This window comes from Rhinolophus sinicus, linkage group LG09 (genome assembly GCF_036562045.2).
Source record: "Rhinolophus sinicus isolate RSC01 linkage group LG09, ASM3656204v1, whole genome shotgun sequence".
Classification (NCBI taxonomy): Eukaryota; Metazoa; Chordata; class Mammalia; order Chiroptera; family Rhinolophidae; genus Rhinolophus; species Rhinolophus sinicus.
Genome location: NC_133758.1, coordinates 67,017,881 through 67,030,404, shown reverse-complemented (window position 1 = coordinate 67,030,404; position 12,524 = coordinate 67,017,881). Strand labels below are relative to the sequence as shown.

Below are 12,524 nucleotides of genomic sequence, written 5' to 3'. Positions count from 1 at the left end.
ACAAAATATATAAAGAACTCATGCAATTTATCAAACAATCCAATTAAAAAATAGGCAGAGAACCTGAATAGACATTTCTCCAAAGAGGACATGCAGATGGCCAACAGACATATGAAAAGATGCTGAACATCACTAGAAAAATGTAAATAAAAACCACAATGAGATTATTACCTCATTCCATACCTGTTGGAATGGCTATCATCAATACATCAACAAACAACAAATGTTGGCTAGAATGTGGAGAAAGGAAACTGCATTCTTAGTGGAATTGCAAACTGGTGCAGCCACTATGGAAAACAATATGGAGTGTCCTCAAAAAATTAAAACCAGAACTACCTTATGACCCAGCAATTCCACTTCTGGATAGTTGTCCAAAGAAATCTAAAATACTAATTTGAAACGATATATGTACCCCTATGTGCATTGCAGCATTATTTTTAATAGCAAAGATATGGAAACAATTTAAGTGCCCATCAATGGATGATTCAATAAAGAAGATGTGGTATATATCTACAGTGGAATATCCCTCAGCCATAAAAAAAAGAATGAAATCTTACCGTTTGCAACAACATGGATGGACCTAGATAGTATTATGCTAAGTAAAATAAGTCAGACAGAGAAAGACAAGTACCATATAATTTCACTTATATGTGGAATCTAAAGAACAACATAAACAAAGAAACAAAACAGAAACAGAATCATAGATACAGAGAACAAACTGATGATTGTCAGATGGGAGGGGGTTGGGGGGCTGGGTGAAAAAGATGAAGAGATTAAGAATTATAATTTGGTAATTACAAAATAGTCACAGGGATGTAAAATACAGTATAGGGAATATAGTCTATAATATTGGAGTAACTATGCACGGTGCCATGTGAGTACTAGACTTATCACAGGGATCACTTTGTAAATTATACAAATGTCTTCCCACTATGCTCTACACCTGAAACTAATATAAAATAATACTGAATGTCAACCTAATTGACAAAAAATAAATAAAGTTTTTAAAAAGTATCAAGTTGATTCACAAGTCACTTGACTGTCTGATATTCATTAAAGCAAGACAACAAAATCTATTTATAGTGTTCAAATACAATGTCCGGTATCCAATAAAAAATTATCAGAATTACCAAGATGCAAAATGATGGTGGAATTAAGAGACAAAGTTCTTAAAATATGTATTATAACTGAGTCCATACATTTAAAGAAAAAGATGAACACAATGAAGACAATACCGTGTTTCCCTGAAAACAAGACCAGGTTTTATATTAATTTTTGCTCCACAGGGCTTATTTTCAGGGGACGTCTTATTTTTTCATGTACAACAATCTACATTTATTCAATTACAATCATGTCATCTTCTTCTGGAACATCATCGTAACAAACTAATGCGTCCGTCTGGCTGAGATCTTAACTGGGGCTTATTTTAGGGGGAGGTCTTATATTCAGGGAAACACGGTAGAAACTATAAAAATTGATCAAGTAAAACTTGTAGGGCTGAAAAACATAATATTTGAACTTCTTCAATTCACTGGAAGGGCTCAAGACAGATCAGACACTACAAACGAAAAGGCTGATGAACCTGAATCCAGAACGAACAAATCTTTCCAAACTAAAAACACAAAAAAACAAATGAACCGAGCCTCAATGACATGTGGGACAATACCAAGAGTCTAAAATCCATGTTATCAAAGTCCCATAAGGAAAGGAAAGACGTGAGAAAGAAAAAGTATTTAAAGAAAGAAATGATGATTTTTTTATTTTATTTCAAACTTGATGAAAAACCAAAAACAACAAATAGTAGTAGTGGCAGCAACAACACACAGATCCAGGAATAATATTAACCTGGAAAGCAACACAAATCCATGAATATAAGTGAACCCTAAGCAAGGAAGGAAGGTAAACACAAAGAAAGCACACCAAGGCACACCGTACTTAAACTACGGAAACAACGAAATGAAAAGAAAATCTTAAAATGGCCAGAGAGAATAAAGACACATTATACTCGTATAGCAAAGAACAAAGATAGAATGATCACAGCCTTTTGTCAGAAACTATGCATGCCAGAAAACAACAAAATAATTTTTAAATGATAAAACATTCAATACAGTTCTCTACATAAAGTGAAAATAAGTCAAAGGTAAAGACATATGGAATATATTTTTGACAAAAAAGAAAGAATTCGTTGCTAGAAAGCCTGCAGTACAAGAAAAGGTCAAAGTTCTTCAGACTGAAGGAAGAATCTCTGATGTACAAAAAGAAATGAAGTATTAGAAATATGTGCTAAATATAAAATTGTTTCTTTAAAATTTATTTATAAGATAATTGGCTATTTAAAACAAAAATAGTAATGAAAGCACAAAAAATGGAAGAGGGACAAAGGAAATGATATTATAGCAATGATGTAACATTATATATGATGTTATCTATTCTAAGTAGACTATGATAAGTTAAACATATATATTATAAAACCTAAAACACACACCAAAATAAGAAAACTAAAAGACCTAATAAATCAATAGACTATTTACTATTCCGTTTTATTTATTACTATTGTATTTTATTTATTCATTAACTAGTAAAAGTAGCGATTATTATTATTCCATTTTTACTAATCAATTTTATTTGGAATAGTAAAAATTGAGCAATAAAGATTACTTATTCCAAAAGATGGTAAAAAGCAAGAAAAATGATGGTAGAAAAGCAAGAGCAAGTGAATAAAGAATACCTAGAACAATCAAAACAAGTGCGAAGTGTAAGACTTAAACTACAACATATGGGAAATTATATTAACTGTAAATGCTCTGCAGTCCAATTAAAAGACAGAAATCAGAATGGAATTAAAGCAAACTACTACTGTCTACAGAAGACACACCTTAAAAATAAAGACACAGAAGAGTTAAGAATAAAAGATTGAGAAAATATATATATGATATAAACCATATCAAAACAAACCTGGAGTAGCGACATTTATAACAGACATTAGAACATGAAATATTATTAGGGCTAAAGACATATATTTCATAACACTCTACAATGTGCACGCACCCAATAAAAATGCATGACGCAAAAACTGGAAAAAATGAAAGGAGAAACAGACAAACCCAGAATTATAACTGAGAACCTCACAACCACTCTTTCAGTAAAAAGCTAATAAAACAAATAAATAGAAAATCAGTAAGGCGAGAGAAAATCTGAATAAAAAGCAACACACATTTTGCCAAGTGTAATGCACACTCATGTTTTTGGTCCAAACTTGCACGAAAAAAAATATTTCGTTTCAATTTTTTTTTTTTTTAGTTTATTTTTTTAATTTATTGGGGTGACAATTGTTAGTAAAATTACATAGATTTCAGGTGTACAATTCTGTATTACATCATCTATAAATCCCATTGTGTGTTCACCACCCAGAGTCAGTTCTCCTTCCATCACCAACGTTTTAATTTTTTAATTCAAATTTTTATTTGTTTATATTTCGGTATTTGTTTTCTGTATTATAAAGGAATTTTTCGCATTTTTAACATATTATGGTACAAGAAATTTTATGTAACAAATAATTACAAAACACAAGAACAGATACAAGGTACAAGATACTTTACGTACCGGTAACAAATTTACGATATTTATACATCATACAAGGCCAAGAACTCTTCGTACTTGTAAGTTCGTCATAAGTTCAACAAAACCGACGATCATAGTCCAGGGTATTATTTTGCATACAGATATTGTTATTGATTTCTAGAGTTACACTTTTAACCCATAAGTATAAATAAAAGAATTAAAAACATTTATATAGATACAGAATTAGGACTACCCATGTATAATGTGCCTCCTTATTTTTCCCTCACAAGTTTGGGCAAAAAAGTACACATTATACAGAGCAAAATACGGTATTTATTAACTTGACCTACGTGACATTTATAGAATTCTATACCCAAGAAGAACGGGGGAAAAAACTATTTTTAAGAGTACATGGAACATTCAACAAGGCAGTTTAAAGCCATATTCTGGACCTTTAAACAAACCTAAACAAGTTTTTAAAAACTGAAATTGTACAAAGTATGTTCTCTAACCATGTAAAATTAAATTTGAAATAACAAAAAAATTACAAAAATCACAAATATCTGAAAAATTGAAAAACACACTTTTAAATAACCCATGTGTCAGCAAAGAAATACAAGGGAAATCAGAGAACAAACTGAACTATTATAAAATACAATGTTAAAATTTGTGTGATGTAGGTAAAGCTGTACTAAGCACGTTTTAAATAAGATCAAAATCTATTAACAACACTTTCACCAAAGTAGTAAAAGGAAGGAAATACTAAAGGTAAGAGCAGAAATCAATAAAGTAGATAAAGAACAATGAAATCAAAAGTTAGTTATTTGAAAAGATTAGTAAAAGTGACAAACCTCTAGACACACTGACAAAGAAAAAAATACAAATTTCCGCTATAAGTAATAAAAGGGAAGATACCAGTTCCAATCCTACATATATTAAAATATAATATGTTACAAACAAATAGATGCCAACAAGTTTGGCAAATTAAGTGATATAAATTATTTGAAAGATATTTATCACTAAAATAGACACAGAAAAATTGAAAAATTTAATCTGCTATCTATAAAATTATTTGAATTTATAATTAAAAACATAAAACAACATAAAGTCTCCTGGCTCAAATGTCTTCTCTATTGAATTCTATCAAACATTTAGGAACGAACTAGTACTGATGCTACATACTTTTTTAAAACTAGAGGATGAGGAAACATTTTTCAATTCATTTCATGAATCCAACATTGTCCTGATTTCAAAACCAGACAAAAACATTACAATAAAAGAAAATGACACACAAGCAAAAGACCTTATCAAAATAATGCAAATAGAAATCTATGTAATTTTACTAACAATTGTCACCCCAATAAATTTAATTAAAAATAAATAAATAAATAAATAAATAAATTTAAAAAAATAATAATAATGCAAATAAAAGCATGCAATATTTCAAAGGGTAATCAATCAATCATGACCAAGTAGGGTCATGAAATTAATCTATTATCATGGTAAATAGCCAGGAGAGCTAAAGTTATAGCGCAACCAACCCACCCAAACTCTAAGGAAAACCAGGTGCCTTAAAACACAAATGAGACTTGAACACTTGAGTATCTGTGAAGCCAACACTTGACTCCACTAAAAATAATTCAGCTGAAATTGTTAATGAATAGCTAACCGCTGAGTGTGTACTAGTGAGAAAATAGAACACAAAGGGAAGGCATACCCATTGAGCAGTTCTTCACAGACCTCACCAGATGCACACTAAAAACACTGGATGCAGAGTAAGAGGGTGAGAAAGCATCCCTCATGGTGCAGACGTGGAAGAGGACAGCAACCACTGAGAAAAGGACATGGAGTCCAGCCTGGATCCTTCCACCACACCTAATACAAGAGAGAAAAGCCTAAAACTACCGAAGGAAATGCAACAAACTCCATCACTCTCGGGGTAGTGCTGAAAACCCATTAGAGCTAGGGGAAGGAAAGAACAAAGAAACCCTATAACCCTGAGAAAGGCAAAGGAATTCCTGAAAAAAGGGCCACTGAGGAGTCCCCTTCCGGAAGCCAGGACACAGTGGTTGACCAGTTGCTATATCCAATACAATAATGAATCCAGGTAGAAATGGCAGCAATCTGAGCACAGACTTGAGTGACCCAAACTGTGTGAGAGCTGCAATCCATTTCTATAGTTTGCCGCCCTAATCAGAGATGTTTTAAATCTGTAGGTCTTCCAAGTGGCACACCTGAAGGTAGGCTACTGGCAGCAGCCCATGAGTCAGTAAAATATGCCAACGTTAATGAAGGGTCAGAGCTCTGAGAATGCAGCGGAGAGGTCACATCCACTCCGTTTTCTGTACCTGGCACTGAGGTGCAACAGCTGCAGCAGCACAATGGATACATCAGTTTCCAGCCTGGCTGAACCATCAAGTATTTACCGGAACTTCTGTGGCCCCATTGAGCCAGTGGCTTTGCTTCAGGTGGTAGAGTGAGAAAAAGTTTTCCCCAAGAGGGGTTGCTTCCACCCCTTCATGCAAAACCACAGTGACACTAAGGCCAGGAGAGGTGTCCCCCCACCCCGGAACAAACCATTTTCATTTGATCATTGAAGTCTACTGGGCCCTTTTCTTGTTAGCAGTCAAGTATGAGTTAACCTACCCTGAAACGGTTACATCGGGCTGGAGAGTCACAAAGCATCTACGGGTCAGGTGCTGCTTTTTAGCATGACTTTGGCAGTAGGCCTTCACAGGAGGTGCACTTGGTGGCTGGGTCAGGCAGGTGGCACTGCTGTACTAAGAAACGCCCTGAGTACTTTGGCAGCCACAAAGTCACAACAAAAGCTGTGATTTTCTTTTCCTGCCTCCTGGGATGCTCCAGTTTGTGCTGGATCCCCTAGGCAGAGGACATGCAGCAGCCGCGAGTGGGAGAATCTCCTGTGAACTTACAAGCATTCACAGTACAAGCACATAAAAGATGTCCACACCAAATACACATTTGGCGGAGGTAGCAGGAACAACAGTACACTGCATAGGCGGAGACTCCACCCACATTCACCTTTCCTTGAATTTATGTGTTTTTCCCTCTGCAGGAACACACATACAAAAAGGACTAAAGCCACAGCTCCCAAGAGATAACGTTATTTTCTGACCAGGGGCACAGCAAGTACAGGGTAGTGGGGGAGGTCAACCTACAGAGGAGGGCTGTGCAGTGGGGCCATTTCTCCTGCTTGGTCCTCACCGCAGGGCTGGTGCCACTTCTTCCCTCAGGAGCTCCGAGCTCCTGCAAGTGTCTAGGCCTGGGCCCCGCCCCACCCCGCAGCCAGCAGTACCATCGGCCTCCCCTGCCACTTACTGTGCTTTCTCCCCCCAGGACCTGGTAGGACGGGGTCTTGGGCACCTCTATCCAACGAGCTATCCAACTTTGGATCCCTCCCCTTCGGTGAAGTTTCCTACCACACTTGTCTTTGACCGTAAGCAGCTGAGGTTAGAGTAGAGGGGAAGAGGCATCAGAGGCAAAGAAGGGAAGAGCAGCTCGGCACCAATAGGCAAACTTGCCCATGTACATTCACTTTCAAGTGGTTGCCAACTTGGATTCAACAAATGAACTTACAGTGTATTCAGTCTCACCAAAGCTCTGGATATCCCCAATGCTGACACCTTTTATTTTAGCTCCGGGGACCCTTTGATTCAGCAGCCACAGCCATACTTACTGCCTTTTGCCTGGGATCTGGAGTCTTGTTGCCTTACTGGTGCAATAACATTCTTTCCTCCTCTGGCCTAGAGAGTGGGCAGTGACCAAAAGCACCACTCAGGAAGCTTTGCTTAATTCCACCTCTCACTCCTTAGCTTCTGAAAATTTATTAGCAGGTTAAGTCAGTATGGAACCTATTAGCCCACCACTTAAACAAGACATTTGCTGCCAGATCTCAAATTCCCTAAACTGGCACACAGGGCCCTTCTCTCTTCTCTTGCAGAAAGCAATATTTCTGTCAACATCACATCCTTGTTGCCAAAACTGTCAAAACTTGTGATAGGTCTAGAATTTTACCTTACTTGCAAGTTACAAAGCTATGATGTTTCTGTCATGGATGCTGGCGGATGTCATAGGACTTTATTACCCCTGACACAGCAAGCAGTATGAGGGTCATCTGAGGGACAGTTCACCATCCCCTGCAAGTCCCCTGGCAGAGGGGCCTTGGTGGATACCCTGTATACAGTGGGTTTGCATCACAGCAGAAGAATACTGAACTTGAAAACATTTACCATTGTCATAACAAGCAGACGCAAGTGTGCTCTTTGCCTGGGGACTAATTATTACATCCATCAAGGTCAGAGAAATGGACCAAGCAAAGAACAGTAAGGTCTTTGCATTATTAGCATACTCATCAATTATCGAGCATGCCCCAGTCAGGGATGCTCAGGACAGTTAGCTTCTCCCCCATACAATCCTGTCAAATCTAATACCAGAGGTCTGAGGCAGTACAATAAGGCATATAAAGAAATAGAAGTCACATGTGGTTCAAAGAAGAAGTAAATTATCTCTATTTGCATAAGGCATCGTTTAGATAAAAAAAATACTATATAATTCACAAAAAGGTTCCAAGACTAGTATCTAAGTTTAGTAAAGTTGCAGAACACTACGTCAATATACAAAAAGAAAAAAAAAAGCATCTCTATATATTAAAAATAAACAATTGGAATTTCGTTTCAAAAAAATAGGTGCTACTCAAATAGTACTAAAGAAATAAAATAATTAGGTACAAATCTAGCAAAATACTTGCAGGGTCTATAAGCTAAATGCTATAAAACACTGATAAATCAAGTAAGACCTAACAATAATAGAGATAGTGTATCCATAAATTGGAAGACTCAGTGCTATTAAGATGTCACTTCTCCACATATTTATCCATAAATCCTCTGCAATACTAATCAAAATCACAGAACTTTGTGTAGATACTAGCAGGACTTGTTGTAGACAGTCTACCCCTAAGTGGAACTAGTGGCAGCAGTAACTGACGTACACTGCTGAGTTTTGCCAGCAGGAAGTCACTAGCAAGCATAGCCTTTAACTATTATTAGTAAATGCTTAAAATGCATCCGTTTTCCCAAATGGATGCCCCAAATAGTACTGTGGAAATTACTATGTCTATAATAGAATTCTACCACTCTCTGACTTTGTACATAGCAGATAGCAGCCTTCTTACAAAAGCATTATGCGTTTAACTAATTTCAACAATAGACCTCTAGTTCACAGACAGCCATTCAGCTATGCCTGCTATCAGAGCACAGGACTCATAACAGCACAGAAGAGGGGGTTTCCCATAGCTCTGTTAAACATATAATCTAGTTCATCAACTGACTTGGTTTCAAGATACAGAAATGAATTTGATTCTGCATAATAACCTACAACAGGAGAAATTACGCAAAAAAATGAAGTAACTAAAAGAAACTAATGTGGGAGGGAAACGAACAAACATGATGGTTTGTGTAATTCTTTGATGAAAATATAAGAGAAAAACATCAACAAAACCCATAGTATTTAAGGATGCAAAGAAGGATATAAGGCAGTCAAAACAGTAAGCCAGAAAATTGGGGGCAGAGGTGGTAATAATCTGGACAAAGAGCCAAAGACAACATGCCAACAGTAGGACAACAGAAAGAGATAAAAAAAATAGTAATAGTCCTAGGGTCCAAACTCTAGGTTTGGATGAGAAAATGGAAATAAATGCCATGTATTTACTTTTATAGTATATGTGATGCTGACAAATAACTCACAAATACATAGTATGAAAAATTTTAAATGCCCAATTTAGGTGAAATAGGAAAGGATAGGGAAAATGCTTTATGGATTGTTCTGTTAAGAGTACAATTTTGATGCATGAACTTTATCCAATTTTAATCAGTTTTCAATTATTCTCTTATGGATAATGAATTACCAATGCTATTGATTCTCTACTACCGTAGCTACTCCCCACTTGATGGATGATTCAGCAGATGGTCCATTTCTCTTTTTCTGGTAAAACATCTGTTGTAAAAGAAATTTAAAGTTGAGAAGCTAAATGAAATTTTTGAATTGGCTTTAAACCGAAATAATCCTGTCTTCCTTGGGCTCCAGTATCAGAGAGAGTTGAGAGTTAGCCTTGTTAAGTATTCATTGAAAAAGCACCCTTCAAGCAATGCAATTAAAAAGTGATTTTTCAGCAATTAGAAACAGCTTTTGCACATATGCTTTGTAAACAGTTTCAAAGCACTTTCATTTGTGGTTAATTCCAATATTTTGTAAAGTTGAGGTTTTTTTCATACAAACTCAGCATCATCAAAAATGTAGCATCAGAACTAGCCAGACACAAGCTGGATAGAATGATATGAGATAGTGCAATGTAAATACAAACAATAATCTACTTTCGAACACTCACAGTTGTCCAAACTTAAGGGGGCAAATGTATAAAACTAAATATTAAAGGCTCCCATATCAATAATTTTAGGAATTAAAATTCCTATGAAATCAAACTGTAAAGAAAAATATAACTTGTGAAAAAGAATTTTAATAGAGACATTTAGGGTTGGATTCATATCTGTTGCTTAGTTATCATTAGAAAAGTTAAACTGCTTTACCAGATTATTAATTAATTAATAGTTAATCTATAAAGTTATTTTATGACATATAAAATTTGGTTTTAAATCACCAATTGTAGCATTTTTCAAAATTAATATCCTATATGAATACAAAATATATTTAATGCACAAGTGTGAAAATGTAAATTCTGACATATGTAATTTGATATTAATTTTTTTCATGAAAATAATATCATCTGCTTTTCAATCCAGTGGTTTAGATATTTTCATCTTTGTTAAAGACAAAGGAAGTTAGGATTATCCTGCTAAGAAATCAGAGAACCTTGTAATCACCAAACCATTTTGCAGTGTTTAAAAAGAAAACACTAGGCATTATGTGCAATAAAAAAATTGTTTGTAATACATTGTGTATTCTTAACCACAAGTCACTTGCACAGGGAACAGAAAGCAATCTCAAGATCTGAGCTTTTTTGCTGCCATTACTTTTTACAGAGATCCCAGAATTTGTTTTTACAAATCAGACTGAATTTAACTTGGAAATACTGTCTCACAGAGAGTTAAACCATAGACAATAGAAAGAATCAAAGCTATTTTGTGACCTAGAAAATGTTTGACTTTCCAAAAATCATGTAACTAATAAGTAGTGTCTGAACCCAGAGCATCCAATTCTAAGTCTCAAGTATTTTCAGAATTTTCCAAAGGGACAGGGCCAGCTATAAGAGGGGAGTCTACACAGTTTTAACACTGGCTCTGCTACTAACCTACCTCGACTTTTTTAAGTTATTCAACTTCTCTGTACCTTGGTTTCCTCTACTTCATGGGGATATTTATTTTAATGATAAACATAAGCAAATACTTGAACTCTGGCAGAAAAGCATAATATGTATTTCACTTGTCAATAATTTCTCATCCCCACAAGTTTCAACTGATGCTAATGTCTTTTCTCTGGTTTTAGTTTTAAGCTTCAAATAACATGTGTGCGCATATTCACACTATCTTTCAACACAGTTGGCATTCTAACAAGATCCTTTCCTCCAACTTTGAAAACGCAGGAAAAGTAAGTAGCACAACATTTTAATTTGGGGCATTACCAAAGCCTTGCTACACAAAGTTGTGCAGAAAATTTTAGAAACTCACAACAAAATTTTGTACCACATTACTCTCAACTTCTACAAAAATGCAATTCAAAACTTATATACTACTCAGCCAGCCCGTGAGGTTTAAACACCTTTGTCAGATTACAAAAAGGTATACTGCTTTACAAATTTATGAAAGAATAATTCCAATTACAAATTTAAAATTTAGCATACCTTTTAATAAATGAGAATCACTAATATTCCTAAAATAATGGAATAAGCGATGATAAATAATAATTCCATCATTTGCAACAAGTCTTCTTCTATTTTATCAACACATATAAAATACAGCCACTTTATATTACTAAAGTCTAAAAAAATTCTCTATTTTGAGAATAGAAAATTATGTATAGGTAACCAAAGTTAATAGAAATTTAATTTTAAAGTAATCTTTTAAGTTAATTATGAACTATACCACTGTTTTTATTCTTTTGACAGCATATCTATCTCAAAATAATTTAGCTTTATAATTTATGAAGACATGTAGCTAACTCCCTTTTTCCTTTACTAATGTATTTACCCAATAAATTAGCATACTCAGGACAGAGCAATCCTCTAAAAGTGCCCAGGTGAAACAGAAATAGCCAGTTGAAATAAAATATTACAGCAAATGATCAGTATATAGCTATTGAATAAAAGGGTTCCCTAAGGTGAAGACTGAGGAGTAACCTAGAAAGTAATGCACATGATTAAATCTTTGCACACTTAGAGTATTTTTAGAAAATATTTTAGGATATAATCACCTTAGAATAATCTGATTAATGTTTTGAATGAATGAATGAACACCTGAATGAATGAATACTGCTGTCATAACAATGTTTAACACTTTGAGATGGTCACAAGAAGTTGGAATACAGAGAGGAGACGACTCGAATACAAGCAAACTAATTAAAATTCAACGTGGTTCACAGTAAAGATGCAGTGCCTTTCTACCTGTAGAACAAAGAATCTCAACCAAAAACATATATATACTATATATGACTAAAATATTCTCAAGTGCTATTATCCAGGATTTAAAAAGAATATGTACTCTTACTATGTGAATTCTCTCGAGCCCCCCCACCTCCCAGCATTTGTTAATATTTTGCATAAATGGACAACAAACCAGAACAGAATACACAGTTTCAAAAGACTAATTTACTCATGTTCTATTTAAGTGCAAGGTACAACTACTTATAGCCTTTTAAAAAGCATCCTTATATAAAAATAGTGGCGGGGCGGGGGAGGAGGGGGGAACCCTGCTATACATATGAAGCATAGTTGG

At 34.9% G+C, this 12,524-nt stretch overlaps 1 protein-coding gene across 1 annotated transcript in view; it reads right to left on the bottom strand.

Annotated features, from left to right (window-relative positions):
• The window catches only part of COG5 (component of oligomeric golgi complex 5), a 310,758-nt gene that overhangs the window by 226,414 nt on the left and 71,820 nt on the right, over positions 1–12,524 (bottom strand). The gene's annotated exons all lie outside the window — the stretch shown is intronic.